At 37.6% G+C, this 17,041-nt stretch overlaps 1 protein-coding gene across 1 annotated transcript in view; it reads left to right on the top strand.

Moving 5' to 3' along the window:
- TENM2 (teneurin transmembrane protein 2) overlaps positions 1-17,041 on the top strand; it is a 2,177,747-nt gene that overhangs the window by 261,356 nt on the left and 1,899,350 nt on the right. The window contains exon 2 of the mRNA XM_063447436.1: positions 12,894-13,003. The gene's annotated coding sequence lies outside the window, so the exon portion shown is untranslated. The remainder of the gene's footprint in view (positions 1-12,893; positions 13,004-17,041) is intronic.

A 17,041-nucleotide genomic window follows, 5' to 3' on the forward strand; every position in this document is an offset into this window, starting at 1 on the left:
ACTGACAGACATGCTGACACACACAAATACATACATTGACAAACACACTGACACACACACAGACATATTGACAGACATACTGACAAACACACAGACAGACATATTGACACACACATGCAAACTTTACACTTTTAAGTTCACTTCCTGTTTCCTACCTTAAAGGGTGGCTTCCCTGGTATCCAGAGTGGTGGCTGAGGCTGTTAAGGGTTGCTGTTGGCAATATCGGCCCAGCCCCCTCCTATCTGCCTTACTGGTCTCCTGCATGGCTCTCTCTGGGAAGAAGTAACTCACGGTGTTCAAAGCAAGGGGGCCTGATCGTGCCGTTATAGGTCCAGAGCACAACCAGGCACCTGCTTACAAATGCCCACTGGGTAGCACTTAGTGCATGGGCCACTCGGTGGGTTTCCTTAATGTGTGGGGCCCCAGGCTGACCGGGAGCCCATTGGGGGAAATAAGTAGTTGAGGGCAGCGGGGCCCAAGGGGCAGCTGCCTTGGACCCCCCAGGAGTAACTGGGCCCAGGGCAGCTGCCCCGTTTGACCCGCATTTAAGACGGCACTGCTCTGAATCATTCAGATGTTCATTGGCAAACTTCAGATGGGCCTGTACATGTGCTTTCTTGAGCAGGGGGACCTTGCGGGCACTGCAGGATTTCAGTCCTTCACAGCGTAGTGTGTTACCAATTGTTTTCATGGTGACTATGGTCCCAGCTGCCTTGAGATCATTAACAAGATCCTCCCGTGTAGTTCTGGGCTGATTCCTCACTGTTCTCATTGAAACTCCATGAGGTGAGATCTGACAGTTATTTTGTGTTTCTTCCATTTGCGAATAATCACACCAACTTTTGTCACCTTTTAACCAAGCTGCTTGGTGAAGGTCTTGTAGCCCATATTAACCTTGTGCAGTCTTCAATCTTGCCCCTGACATCCTTGGACAGCTCTTTGGTCTTGGCCATGGCGAAGAGTTTTGGAATCAGATTGATTGATTCCTTCTGTGGACAGGTGTCTTTTATACAGGTAACAGGCTGAGATTAAGAGCACTCCCTGGGAGCCAAAAATGTTGATGATTGATAGGGGATCAAATACTTATTTCACTCATTGACATGCTAATTAACTTAGAACTTTTTTTTTTTATAGACTGATCATTTCTTTGTCAGTGGGCAAACGTTCAAAATCAGCAGGGGATCAAATACTTTTTTTCCCTCACTGTAGCATTACTGAGTGCAGTATTTGCTATGACGTGATAAAATGCTACAGGCTGAGAAATGGGATTCATAATCTTGGCATTATCTAACTTTTGATGCTCTCTGTATTCTGCTATATCATGTTTCCACTGATTATTCATTATGCATGAATGACATAATGAACTTTTATACTTGCTCATATTTCTCAGGAGCTATTTAATAATAGATTTTTATAGCTTTTTGGAAATAACACTAATATATAACAGATAATAATTGAAGTTGTCTGCCATTCAGCTCAATATCCTTCTTTCCATTTCTGAAGATTGCTGTCTCAATGGTTTACATTAAATACTTTACAAAAACTTTTCTCATTCACTTGCCCCTTAAATTTCCCCTTTAAAGTTTATGGAAAGGACACAAAGATCAAAGGATGAATGAGCAAAGAAGTAATTCATCTAAATACCAAAGAAATCTGCTGTTTATGGGAAAATCCAGAAAATTCATAGAAAACTGTCAAAGAGCAAACCTTCATGAATGCAAACATGGATTTGTTCAGCATTATAATTTGCATTTGTGAGGAACGGATTAAGGTGCATTGGGAATTTAACTTCAGTTATGCAGGACATAGCGATAAAACTGAAAAGGAAGAGGCTTTAGAAACATGTCTGATCTTCTGAATGACCTCTGGATATTACCTGCAGGCACTGAACCCAAGTGAACAATGGAAAAAAATCTGAATTATTCAAAAGTATTATTTTTCTTCATGGATTCTATTAAAGATTATAAATGTTTATTTATGTAAAATGCTGTGGCAATTTTGGGGTTTAAGATTTTTTTTTTACCAGCATCTATGGCTTATCCTTCTTCATAATGGCTTAAAGAAAATGGTCACAGTGGTCAGTACTCTAATAAATTATAATATATATATATATAAATATATATATATATACACAAAATACAAAATACAGTGTACTCGCTTATTCACTCAACAATCATTTCAAATCTTAGAGATTGTAATAGTTGTATTTAAAAAAAAAACACCTCACCTAGGCAAAATCCAATGGGGGTTTAGATACATTATATGATCATATATTGCATAAGCCTGCCACAACGTCAATGTACCCCATTCTTGGCAGGTCCTACTTCAGTAGCCTAATGCTTGCTCTTATGAGATTAATCCACTTACTTGGAAAATACTTCCTTACTGGGACTCTCTGCAAGTCAAGGCTAGATAGGGTCCTGGAATGAGGCACCTGTGACAGGGAGGGGTGCACAACCAAGGAGTTGGCCTGGACTCCCAAATATAAAAATGAAACCAAGAGAGCAAGCATTATCATTAGGTGATATTAATGAACAGTCAGTTCTTGTATTTCATGTGTTGAAAGCAGAAAAAAATGGACAAGCAAAAAGATTTGAGTGACTTTGACAAAGGCAAAATAGAGTCAGGGCATTGCCAAAACACCACGTTTTGTGTGGTGTTCCCGGTATGAAGTGGTTAGTAACTGCCAAAAGTGCTGCAAAGAAGGACAATGAGGGAACTGGCTTCAGGGTCATGCATGCCCTAGGTTCATTGATTCACAAGAGGAGCAAAGGCTTGACCGTCTGGTCCAATCACACAGAAGAGCTACTGTTGCTCAAATTGCTGAAAATCTTAATGCTGGCCATGATAGAAAGGTGTCAGTATGCACAGTGGATCACAGTTTCCTACACATGGGGCTGCATAGCCACAGATCAGTCGGAGTGGCTGATTAGCCCTGTCCACCACCAAAAGTACATTCAATGGGGACTTAAGCATCAGAACTAGACCATGGAGCAATGGAAGAAGGTTTCCTGTTCCGATTAATCACATTTTCTCTTAGATCAGGTGAATAGCCGGAAGCGTGTGCATCATTTACCTAAAGTAGAGATGGCATCAGGATGCACTATGGGAAGACGGAGAAGGCAATGTTATGCTCTGGGCAGTGTTCTGCTGGGAAATCTTGGATCCTGGCATTCATGTGGATGTTACTTTGGCACATACCACCTACCTAGATATGGCTGCAGACCACATAACCCCACTCATGGCAAATGTGTTACATGATGGCAGTGGCCTCTTTAATGCACCCTGCCCACTGAAAAGATGTTCAGTAATGGTTTGAGAAACATGACAATGAGTTCAATGTGTTGCTTTGGCCTCCACGTCCCACAGACCTCAATCTGATTGAGCATCTGTGGGATGTGCTGGAACAACAAATCAGTTCCATGGAGGCCCCATCTTGCAACTTGCAAGACTTAAAAGATCTGCTGCTAATGTTTTAGTGCCAGATACACTTTCAGGGGTCTTGTGGAGTCCATACATTGACACATAAGATCAGTTTTTGCAGCACAAGAATATTGGGTATTAGGCAAGTGGTTTTAGTGTTGTGGCTGATCAATGTGACATTGCCATGAAATCTTCCATTCTGCTTTTGTTGTATCTTATCTCCATTATACTAAAAAGAAAGATAAAGAAGGATGCATAAGTAAAATGGGGGTTGACATCTACTTATGCCTAGTTTTGAAATTCCAGGTAACTCCAAATGTTTGTTAATTAAATCAAGAAAGAAAAAACGAAGCTTAAAATTCTCTAACTCGGCTATAGTCACAATTTGGCTACTTTAGCCTCTCGTTTGTTATTACGATTTGGGCCTTGATTTATTACAATTTTTCAAATGATTTAATACCGTTCCAAATGATTTGTCTACAAACATTCCCATATACTTTAATGGTGGCTTCTGTGCATGCTCCTAGTGCTATGATACCATTCAGCACAGGATGACCATGTCTAATGACACACTAGCATTGTGCTTGCTGTGTACAGTTACCTGGTGTCCCAAGATACTAGACACCAGGAAACAAACCTGGGATGGCAGGAGAGGACCCACAAAGGAAACTATTTGTGGTTTATCCATGGATATTATTATCAAGGTACCTTATAAAGACATATCTGGACATATTGGAGGATATATGGACATTTATGGCTTGGTTATAATTGGCAGCCACGTGGATTGGTCAAACACTATATAGAGGTCCTTAAGTTTTCCTCTATCCATATTACCAGTATCCATGTATTTACTTATTAACTGTTCTCTTTTAGTGGAAAAAAAATATTGTGTACAATTGAAAACATGCTACAACATTCATTTATAATCCTGTAACACACACCAAATACATGCCATAACACTCATAAAGTGACACTTGCATTGAACTGGACTGTAGAGTAGTGTCTAGAGGTGTATTAAACAGGAAAGGTTTTTAAAGAGTAAACAGATTTTATTGTGATTTAAACTTAGTAAATAAACTAGTAAATACATTACTGGTGTAATGAATAGATAGGTATCACTGCTTTTTTATCTTGGTTCTAATAATTTTAGTGACAGTTTCTCGTTTATGTACACTGATTCTGGCTGTTTATTATAAAGGTTTTTATAAAGATTTTAATTAAACTCTTTAATTATATTCATTGTGTAGTTCCTGAGAAGTTTCAGATAGTATAAGCTATAATTAATTAACACTTTAATAACACCTTATAAATCACTGCACGTTTCTTGTTGGTATCGAGCAACGTAGCAAACATTTATCGGCAGAATATTTGTTCAAGATATTAACCTGTTATGGGCATGCCCCTGAATTATTTAAAGTGTATCTGTCACCTAAGATATAACTTTCTCCTTAATTTTTGTTTTTGCAATGACTCCAGTTAATATTTTTGACATTCAGCTTTTTTTCCATTGCTATGTTTAGTTAATGTCTTATTGTGCCTGCTGTTGCAATGTATGCACTCACCTGCTGTATACCTAACCTCTTTCATCTCATGTGCTCATCTGAAGTTTCAAAGACACATCAGCTTCCATCAAATCTGTTACAAAAATTTAATTGGAGATATCATGAAATTCGGGCCATCTGAGATGTCGCTATTAACATGGAAGTTTATGGGACAAATCCACAAGTTAAATTTGCAAAGTTCAAAATCAGAGCAGGACTGGCTACGTATTGCATGACAGCAATTATAAATATCTCAATTTGAGAGCAAACCAGCCAAATCCACTTCTTTTAAAAAAAAAAATAAAAATAATAATAATACAAGTTTTAGATTAATACTGTGAGAACTACAATATGAGAATAATATAAGATTATAGTTAAAAAGTATAGTTTACTTTTGTGCTAGGAGGCAGCAGCCCACAATCTTCTCTATACTAGTGGCCAGGGGCAATTGCCTCCCTTTCCACTCCTCTCCTATTATGAATGTAGGATCTGAATGGGGTATCTGCTATAAGGGGTGGCTACTGAATTTGTTCTATGACTTCACAATATACATGGTTTATATTATTTGAATGTACTAATGAATCTATGTGGTACCTGCAATATGGTCCTATATTTATAAAAGCAGTTCATGTTATTAGCTCAAGTGAACATGGGTAAGATAGAGTTTGGTATTATTAAGGCAAGAAAACATCTTGAAAGATCGAATCAGTGTTCTTCTCAGTGCTCAGATAGTCCAGACTACATCACAAAAGGTAGGAAGAACCTGCCACTTGCTCATGTAACTTGCAGACAGGTAATGCAGTCTGGGCTTAGATATCCTTTGGCACTCCTGATATTGTGGACTACATCTCCCATAATGCTCTAGCGGGCATAATGCTGGCAAAGGATTAAGAGAAGAAGTAGTCCATAACATCTGGAGTGCCAAAGGTTGCCTACCCCTGCGATTAGTGAAAGGTTTGCTATCAGAGTAACAACCTGCTGAGATTTAAATTAATTTAGCACTAAACAATATTTACTCTATCACCATACACTACTTTGTTAATAGGAAGTATTTTTATCATCACACTAACACAGACAATCTATGTAATATAAACATTTCCTAGTTCTCCCCCCCAATGAATAAAAGCACCTCAAAAAACAACTGACCAGTTTGAATCCATAGGATTTTTGTAATGCTCCCATTCTTGGCCCATGCTTACTTGAACGTATACCTTAGAATAACTAAACTTAATCTCTGTAAAGTTATCCCTCATTTTTAGTTACCCTTGTGATACAAATAATTTCAAGAGTATATACTGCACAACTAATTGTGTCTGGATATACACAATTATGGAATATATACACATATTACACATACAGAACCTATTTGGGGAGACTTGTCTGTGATAGTTTTTTTTTTTACATTACATCATATCATAACAGATTTGATACGGTTTGTCTCTCATAAACACTACATGTATTCTAAAAAATCATTGCCACTCAAGGCACAACTGGATACCAACACAACTTAACCCCTTAAGGACACATGACGTGTGTGACATGTCATGATTCCCTTTTTTCCCAGAAGTTTGGTCCTTAAGGGGTTAAGTGCATTTTATAGCCTTTGGCCTTATATTGTAAATGTCTCTGGTGAAGAGATGAGTCAGCAGCTCAATTCACACTGATTTTTCATTGGCTGAGCTACACTATGTACATCCCAATCTGGAAAAAATAGTGTAAAAGGAGGCGTGGATAAGGGCATCTACTGCCATACACTAGCAACTAGCCAGGGGGTGCCCTTATATGCTGCAGTTTTTTTGTTGTTTTTTTTGTTTTAGGAAATCTAAAGAGAGTAGAGAAAGGAGAGCAAGCAAGTGTGAATGTGAGATTAAAACTTCAATTCCACTTTACTTTTGTTGGTGCATAGCATGTTCCTCTATGTAAGGCAGGACTACTATTTAAGGCACCACATGCTATCGCTAGTACTTAAATTTATGAATATTTTTTATTATTATTATTATTATTATTATTATTATTGTTATTTTAATTACTCTAAATAAAACTGACATGCCTAATATGATTTCTCTTAATTAAACATATATATTTCCATACCACTCATGGAGTTTATTAACTAGGTGATGGGTTGTGGAGAACTGCTATCAGCAAATATAGGATACAACAGAATACATTTTAAAAAAGCTCAGTGGTACAATTTGTCCAGGTCAATTTTTTTGGACTAAAATTTACATTTCCTGTGCAATTATCTACAAATACCTGTTTAGTTTTATTCTTTGTCTCCAATGTAACTGTTTATGTAAGTGAACTATAACACAATGTTGCAATACAAGACTATATTCTGGCCTATTAATATAGAGGGTTATTTTATATCACACTGGAATAAGGTGGGGGTTCATGTTACAATTACACTATTCTTGCTCTGAAAATTCACTAAACATGTACTAATGGTGGATTTTGCTCTAGATATCTTGATAAATATAAAAATGTAATTACTTTTTTTTTTTTTACTTAGTTAGGAATATATGTTAACACTTTGCATACATAAGCTGGTGCACTTATATGCAAATAGAATACAAGTAGTCAATAAAAAGCAAATCATATTGTAAGGCAGTTGTCAGGACGCGGTTTAGGAGACATAGCCCAAGATGCAGAAAAGGCTGTAACTCAATCAGGAACACAGTCAGGGCCGGCACCACCATAAGGTGAATAAGGCAATCGCCTGGGGTGCCGACCTGCAGGAAGTTTCCTAATGGGCTACTCCTGCCTGGGGCTGGAACGCAGGGTGAGAGGCTCTTCAGCCAGCCTCTAGCACAGCCGTGTCATCTGCGGGGCTCCCTCCATGCCACTGAGAGCCCAGCTCCCTTCCTGCACACGCTGGAGTGAGCAGGAAGCAGGCTGTGCTCACTAAGCACAGCTCCCCTGCTGCCCTAGCAGAAACACGGGGAGACTTCCTGCAATGCAGGCTGGAGAATGGTTCCTTCTCCACAGCACAGGTATGGAGTCTAAGGGGCTGATTATTTTGTGTATGTTTGTGTGTGTGTAAATAAAGTGTGACGGTAAAATGCGTGAGTGACATTGTGTGTATATTTCAGTAAGAGTATGTGTGAGTGACATTGTGTGTATAATTCAGTAAGAGTGCGTGTGTGTTAGTGAGTGTGTAAGTGACATTGAGTGTATACTTCAGTAACAATGTGCAAGTGACCATGTTACCATGTGACCAATTATATTCAGACAGGTTCACTGTAACATAAATAAAATACCACCATTATTGTAAACTAAATGCCACAATATTGGCATACCTAGCATACACAGACACAATACATCCCCAGCACACACACAAACAAAGACACACTGCATCCCCAGCACACACAGACACACTGCATCCCCAACATACACATAAACACAGACACACTAAATCCCCAGCACACACAGACACACTGCATCCCCAGCACACAGACACACATTATTTAACACAAGCACACAGACAGGCACACTTCATCTCCACAGGCAGACTGCATCCCCAGCACACAGACACACATTTTATAAACCCAGCACACAGACAGACACACTTCATCCCCAGCACACAGATATACTTTATATATTCCCAGCACACAGGCACACTGCATCCCCAGCACAGACACACTACATCCCAACACACATAGACACAATGCTTCTTCAGCACACAGACACATTATATATCCCCAGCACACACACACACACACACAGACAAACTGCATCCCCTGCACACACACACGCACACACACTGCATTCAAGCGCAAACAAATTACATTCCCAGCATATGCACTGTTTCCAAAAGCACTCACACACAGTCTCATCAGCACACACACAAAATACATTTCCTACAGACACTGCAAACCCTATCTCATTCTACATCCCCAACACACTACATAATTAGTGGCAGGGGGACAGCATTTCATCCTTGGACCTGAGAGAGATTGTTAAGAGTAGGAATAAGCACTGTGGAGGATAGGGACAGCTGATCAGACGTATTTGGAAACCAAATGACAAATTTAGGCCAAAATAGCTGATTTAGAAGAATTCTCCAACTCAGCTACAGTCACAGTTCAGTTGTACTTGCTTAAACTTTGCAAATCTGGGTTTCAATTCACTAAAATTCAGAGTTTAGTGAATAAACTTCTGAAATAATGGAGTTACATTCAGGAGGGGGCGGCAAAATGGATCTTTGCCTAGGGCGGCAGGAATCCTGGCACCGGCTCTGAAAACAGTACAAAAGAGTCAGAAATGACAAAGGTCATGACAGGTGGCACAGGATCGTAGCCAGGAGTCAAGCAACAATAAAGTATTAGGGAGTCAAACACACAGGCACTGAAGGTATTAATGCAAAAGGAGCCCAGTATAACTGAGCAAAGAGTCAAGGATTAGTGGACTTTGAAAAGGGAGAGGGGGCATGTCCACTTACTTTAGTGCCTCCTTCCTTCAAACCCTCTTCTCTGGTTTCTGCCTCCTGTCTCTTTAAGAAACTTTTCTTCAGCATGCATGCCCCATAGGATTCCCCCATAGCTCCGGATTCTATGTGGCCGTGTTCGGGAGGCAGTAGTGTCTGGAGGATGGTAAGCGTGGGTGATCAGGCCGGCTGCACTGCGCGGTGAGTCGTGCTCCAGCGCGGCATCTTCGTGGAGATAGAGGGAGACGAGGCGTGGGATCGTGGGGTAGGTAAGCTGGGGAATGGGGACCTGACAGCAGTATAGATATGATTTATGAAGAGTAACAAGTAAAAAATATCGGTAGTGTCTATAATGGTGGAGAAACTATGGAAAAATAATATTGGATATAGTAAACCATGTGCCCTATTTATATATCTTGAAGTACATGTTTTCTTTTTTGATAAAAAAAAATAATTTTTCTGTGCTGTGTTTTTTACTCAAAAATAAAAATTCCCACAATTTGTTGCTCAACATTTTAGAGTACATAATGCACATTAAATATTTTGTTTCTACTCTAACAATTTGGGCAAAAGCCAAGTAAATACCCTATGCAATCTCCTACAGGTCAGAGCTGTAGTAAAAGGACTAGTAAAAAGTGCTTGCCTGGTAGCCTGGCTGCCAGTTGACATGAGATCCAATTACTATACTAGCAAAGAGAGTAAATAGGACATCTTGTTAAATATATCTTGTTTTACTTTTAATTAACAGTTAGTGTACAATATTTATCATCTATTTCTTAGGTATGCACTGTGAAAGCCCTATTTTTACATTGCCTTGGTGGTGGTAAGAAGGATGGGTGGTGGTAAGAGGGATATTACATCATTATTTTCAGTCTAGTGGAGACAAATAATGATTTTTACCCTTTCACACCTGGAACCAAGTGACAGGCCTGCTTGGTAGTGTGGCTTATGACACTAACCCTAAAGGATTTCCTCTGCTACTTGTCAGTGCTGATAGGGGATTTACAAGTTAAACCAATAGAGTGGTATTTGACTGCCATCAACTGTCTGTTTGTAATATCTCATGATTCAGCTCTGGCATACTGTCTCACTGTGATTGGTGCTGGGCAGCTGACAAAGCCCAGGATCAATCACAATCAAACAGGGGACCATGATCTCTCTCTGTATACAGCTCAACTGTCAGTCTGGGGCCAGCTGACACAGGTTAGCCCCAGGTATTAATTGCTATCTGGATCTCCCTGGTGGGAGAAGTGATTTAGTCCTGCTCACCAGAACTTTTGAATATGCCATTATGTCCTAATGTCATTCCAGGCTTTAGGCATGTTTAAACATTGTTAAAGGATTAATATAGTCTTTTTCAGGTTAAAATCTGTTGTGCATGTTTATAGGTTTACAGCAGTTCTGTAGAAAACTTGTGAAATTGGAGAAACCATGATGGAAACAACGTTTTTGTTGATTGCTCTACTTTCTGAACAAGTGTGTATTCTATTTTATTTTGCAATCTTTTGAAAATTCACTGTATGGTTCCATATATTTTGGAAACTATATTGATTTTTCAGAGAAATATAAAATAAAATATATAAATTATTTCACTTTATTCAAGATGACAAGATCTTACCCCTCAACACTTTAATGTAACTGCAATTTTTATGCTCTTTTATAATTGTATTTTCTATAACTTTTCTATTTTCAGCATATCTTTGTTCAGCATTTTTAAGCCCTTGTTTTGCAAACATGTTCTGTTAGCAAGCATTCACCATTAAGCAACATTCACACAGGAGAACTCCTGTGATCAGGTTTGGTACCATACACCAGGCAGCAGTGTGATATAAATAGAATTTCATGAATCAATATTCATCATAAAAGCAAAGTCAGTGTGAAAACAACATAAATGAGAATTGCCAATTGTTATGACTTTCAACATGCATGGAAGAAAATAATCAGCAATAGGATTACAACTTTTTGTATAATATTTGTTTTTGATGATCTTTCGCAGCCAGTTGCTTGAGGTTAGTTTTACATAGAAGAAGTTTATTTTTACTTTATAAATATTAGATATTAGACTTTACATGTTAACTCTACTATTTGTCATTTTAGCATGTGTAAAGTCAGTACATAAATAGTTTGCTAAAAAAAAAATCAGATGGTCTCAAAGAGACCACTATTTATACAAACTTCCAAATGCTTTATATGGGAAAGCTTGGATTGTATGAGATCATCAATCTCGATTATCTCAGCCAAAGAGGTTGAGTGACACACCAGATACCAGTGCTGCGAGGGAGACAAGGCAAGTGAGCTCATATTTTTACCTCTTGCAGCCGGGGCCCAGTCATCTAAATGATGACTGCATGAATGAATGTAAACCTCATGATTTTATATAATTTGCATGCTTATTTATGAAAGTGAGAACTGCAGTTAAGTCAAAGGAAATCAAAATTGAATTTTAAAATGTGTGCCAAAACAGCAAAATTTGAAACTTTTTCCAAGTTGAAGTCCATTAATAAGTTAGGAAGAGTGGTCCTTTATAATGGTGAAAAATATTCAGGACAGTGTCATTGAGTGACCCATAAATCCAATCGCTTTACTGTGTTTAAAATTGTATTTAAGGTATCAGCATTGCTGATTGCTCTTGCATGCCAGATTCTGTTTTTTATATTTTTATTGAAATATCAGTGTTTGGAAACTGTAGCAAACCATATTAACAATGATTCCCCTGTGATATTCAAGTATTAAGTTAGTCTCAGAAGAACTAAACACAACAGTGTTAAGAACTGATGAATGCAGAAACTGAAATCTCTAGTTTGGGATGCCACGCAGCAGTTATATGTCAAACAGCTTCCAGGAAATGTTGATAGTACCTAACAGTCCCACTAAGTAAATAAACAAATAATCCCAAGTATACATGATTGCTTATGACTGACATATTGGTATAATTGATGCCGTACAATCTGATACAAGAATTGAGACGTGTGGTAATATAAAAAAATTGTATCTTTAATAAAAAATTACTCCAAGAAGAAGTCTGAAACATGCGCAGATCTATAGGACCCAACTGAGCACAGGACTATGTTGAAATAATGCTGTGAGACACACAATACTGAAAAAATATTCAAAAACATAAGTAGAAGAAGATTGTATGGTGTCATGAAAAGGGTCACTGGATCGAGGAGTCTCAATGATTCGCATGTGAAAGCATGTTAATTCAAATACAGTTTGAAAGGAAGGCTTGTAACCATATTTCATTCTAATTATAAAAGATTCATATTTTAATCTTCTATTATTTCAGAGATCATAACTTGTGACTGATCTGTTTTCATTACAAATGTAGAGTATAATTATACATATGCAACTTCATTATGCATAGTAACATAAACCTGAATCTGGTTTGCAATTTTTTATGTGTTGAGACAATTTTATACATTAAATATTTATATGATTATGCTACCATGCTTCCCGCTATATACATATTTTATTTATTTTTTATTATTATTATTTTGTTGCTACAGTTGGTTTGAAGCCTTTGTTGCAGAAGATATCCCAGTAATTGCTCAGCTGCTCGGTGAGTGAAACAAGCTCTTCTCCGTTGGAGTTTGCATTCGTGGACACAGCATTTTCCGTAAGCTGAAATTTCATCCTTTATGTGATACATATTTTTCAATCTGCCTTTTGATCATGATCCACAGTCCATACAATATACCAAGCATTGTTTAAACCTAAAAGTATTTTTGCTTTCTTTTGGATTGTTTTTCTAAAGCTTGATGCGAATGGATGTTTTAGATTGTTTTCAAAGTAGTTCAGAATTTGGCTTTTTTTGTTAAACCAGTGGTTTATACAGAGCTTGAATCATGAATTCCTATAAATAGCACAGTGTAAGTTTAGGGCAAATTATTAAAGGAACTGTTAGTCTATAATAAAAGCTAATTTTAAAGGATCACTATAGTGTCAGGAAAACAAACTTGTTTTCCGGACACTATATCATCCTTAGGTCTCCCCCCACCTTCAGGATCCCCCTCCCTTGGTGCTTAGGGGTTAAAACCCCTTCAGCCACTTATCTTTATCCAGTGACAGGCTCTCTCAGCGCTGGTGACCTCTCCTCCCCGCCGACTTCAGCAAGAGCCGTGCGTACATTCAAATTGTCCATAGGAAAGCATTTCTTAATGCTTTTCTGTGGACGTTCTGCACGCTGGATGCAAATTTCGCATCCAGCATCGCAGAAGTACCTCTAGCGGCTGCCGAGAAGACAGCCACTAGAGGTTGGATTAACCCTGCAATGTAATGCTATGTTTACATCTGAAGGGTTAAAACTTGGGGGACCTGGCACCTAGACCACTTCATTGAGCTGAAGTGGTCTAGGTGACTATAGACTATAGTGGTCTGGGTGACTATATGTCATCTGTGTGTGTTTTAAATGTAATTGTTCAAATTGCACAATTTCAAATTGCCAATATATAATTGTATCCTCATATTTTAAATCACAATAGACTAGATAAATTGACAGCAAAAATCCTGCAGGAATAGGATATATTCAAAGGAAAACGTAAACAATCAAGTGTGAATACTTCCTACAGCAAAAGTTAGCCAAACAAATTGGGCATGCTTGTAATTTAATTCGAAACCATTCAAAGGAGAGTGAAAACATACTTTCTTTGACAATGCAGAATGTGATGCATAAGATTTAAAAATATAAGCTTGTTTAGCTCCTTTGTGCAACTACAGATAGAAACATTGGAACATAGAATGCGATGGCAGATAAGAACCATGTGGCCCATCTAGTCTGCCCAATTTTCAAAATACTTATCTACAATGCATGTAGCAATATTCAGTTGCAGGTATTTTATAACAAACATTTGTCGAAATTACACAATAATATTGATAAGGTAGAAAGATAAATAAGATCTTTTCAACTAGAAGACAGAGTACCATATGAGATGGGGGTGCAATTCTGTTGTAGCCTATGTAATAGCACTTACAGTGTCGCTGTCACCATTGGGGACAAATTTGCAAAGTCCCTTAACAGTGACATTGATGCTGGGAGTCTGGTTGCCAAAGGGGGAAGATAAAGGTGAGTTTACTTACCTGTCCCTCATGGGTGCTGCCATCTTGGACAAGCATGGTCCTCCTCAGTGGTTAGAAAAAAACTACTTACATTTTTTAGAGCTCTAGTATGAATAGCGTACAGAGGTACAATCCCCACTCATAGGACACGTAAGGAAATATTGGATAGACAAGTGTTTTTCATCAGTATAAAGACCATAAAAAGTATAAAAGAGACAACAATAGTGCTCTATGTATAAAAGGTACCAGGAGTATAAAATAATGAATGATTACTCACATGTAATTGATGCTTTAGGAGTAGTCCTCACTGGAACAGTGATGCCAGGTAGAAGGTAAAAATATAAAATAGTAAAGAATAAAACAGTTAAATGATAGATAGAAAGAAAGTTTCCACCTCCATTTTGAAAAAAACATTTTGGTGAAACACATTGTGGATATTTTATATTGTTTATTTTATATCAATAAAGGTATTTGGCTACTTCCTATTATCAGTGTGCCATTTTACTTTTTTATTCGTTATTATTTTATATTTGTACCTTCTACCTGGCATCCGATTTTACTGTTCCAGTGAGGACTACTCATGAAGAATCCTAGGTGGGAATTATACCACTTATGCATACACATTGAGCAGTCTGCTTGCTCAATTAAGTGTGAGTAACCATTCATTATTTTATACTCCTAGTACCTTTTATACTGTAAGTACTATTGTTGTCTCTTTTATACCTTTTATGGTCTTCATACTGACAAAATACCTGTCTATCAACATCTCCTCACGTATCCTATAAGTGGGAATTGTACCAATGTATGCTATTCATACTAGAGCTAGGTTTAAGCCTTAAAAAATGTCAGAAGGACCATAAAGACCTATTTTATTGTTATTACTATTCTCTGGGAAATACTGCACCAATAGTCTTTTCTCTGGTTTTATATATGGCTGATCTTGCTCTTTTATTGAAGAATCTCCCTGACAGAACTGAGGCTATATCTTCTGGCAAGTTTTATATTGGGACTTTAAATTGGACATTTTATTGTTATTATTCTACTTTGGTCTGTTTTATTGTTTTTTTTTTCCTATTTATTCTAGTATTTTTTACTATTTTGGCGCTACCTCTATTCTCCTTGTTTGTACTGGTCCTCCTCCATGCTTATGTCACAGCTCTCGTGAATGCATAAGAGTACAGCACTGATGTCTATGGAGAATCTTGCGAGAACGCAGGCTCCTCCAAAGACACAACCACAGCCAGCTACCGGGATTGGTACTTAGGCTCCGCTTTGTATCAAGGAAAGTCATGCAGAGCAGAGCAGTCAAATGAGTATTTCATAAAAATTATATCTATTCTTTTCAGTGGTGGGGGTGATGGTGAAGCTTTAATTATGAAGTACATCTCCCCCCCCCCTCCCCCCCCCATAGTAATAAAAGCTAGTATAAGAAAACAAACTTTAACCTGCTGAATTTCATTGCTAAAATCACATTTTTTTTTCTTTTTTTACTAGTCACTATGCTGTAGCTCCTGCTTTGTTTTATGGCACCTGACTTGTAACTGTGGATTTTACAAAGAATTTTTTTTAAAAAACAAAATGAACAAGATGTTCTCATTTTCTTAACTTATTTCTTTAAGTATATTTTACTTTAAATTACAATTTTAGTTAATGTAGATAATGTTATGGAGTGTAGTGAAATTTGCTTGCTTACTCAAGGGCTTTGTTTTTTAATTTCTTTTGCATTTTAAAATACCACGCTGTTAAAAGATAGTGTTCAGGCATGCATATAAACAAAGAGAGAAGGAGTTTCATGCTACAAAAATTTTGCAGTCTTTGTAATGGAAAAATAACAGATGTTTAAGGATTACATAAATTACAGAATTAAGTATGCTGTGTATCAGAGCAGTGGAGAATCTATGGATTTATCCAATATACTTCACCTAAATACATTCCACACTGATAATGCAACAAAATAAATTAAAAAAACAAGTACTTCTTTGATGGAGGCAGTTGCCAAACACCATTCTTTTTAATTATGCAAAGTGTACATTGTTAAATAAAATGCATGCAAATATACTGGTAGATTTAAACTAGCAAATTCTATGTCAAACATAATAATGTGTTGAGGACAGAATATTCTATTTACATTTTTTTTTTAAGGGGCAAACCATTACCAACATAGCAAGAGTGATTTTACAGCAGTTGTCAACTCTTAGCTTAAACAACTTAAACAATAAGATATGCTTTAACCCCTTAGTAACCAGACCGCTTTTCAATTTTCTTACCGTTAAAGGGACACTATAGTCACCAGAACAACTACAGCCTATTGAATTTGTTCTGGTGAGTAGAATTATTACTTTCAGACTTTTTGCTGTAAACACTGTCTTTTCAGAGAAAATGCAGTGTTTACATTACAGCCTAGTGATAACTTCACTGGCCACTCCTTAGATGTCTGTTAGAGAGCCTTCCTGGGTCATGGCTGCCTAAAATGCATCCAAACATTCAGTGTCTCCTTCCTCTTCATGCAGACACTGAACTTTCTTCATAGAGATTAATTGATTCAATTAATCTCTATGAGGAGATGCCGATTGGCCACAGGTGTGTTTGAATTGTGCTG

The sequence above is a fragment of the Pelobates fuscus genome, chromosome 3 (assembly GCF_036172605.1).
Source record: "Pelobates fuscus isolate aPelFus1 chromosome 3, aPelFus1.pri, whole genome shotgun sequence".
NCBI classification, from domain to species: domain Eukaryota; kingdom Metazoa; phylum Chordata; class Amphibia; order Anura; family Pelobatidae; genus Pelobates; species Pelobates fuscus.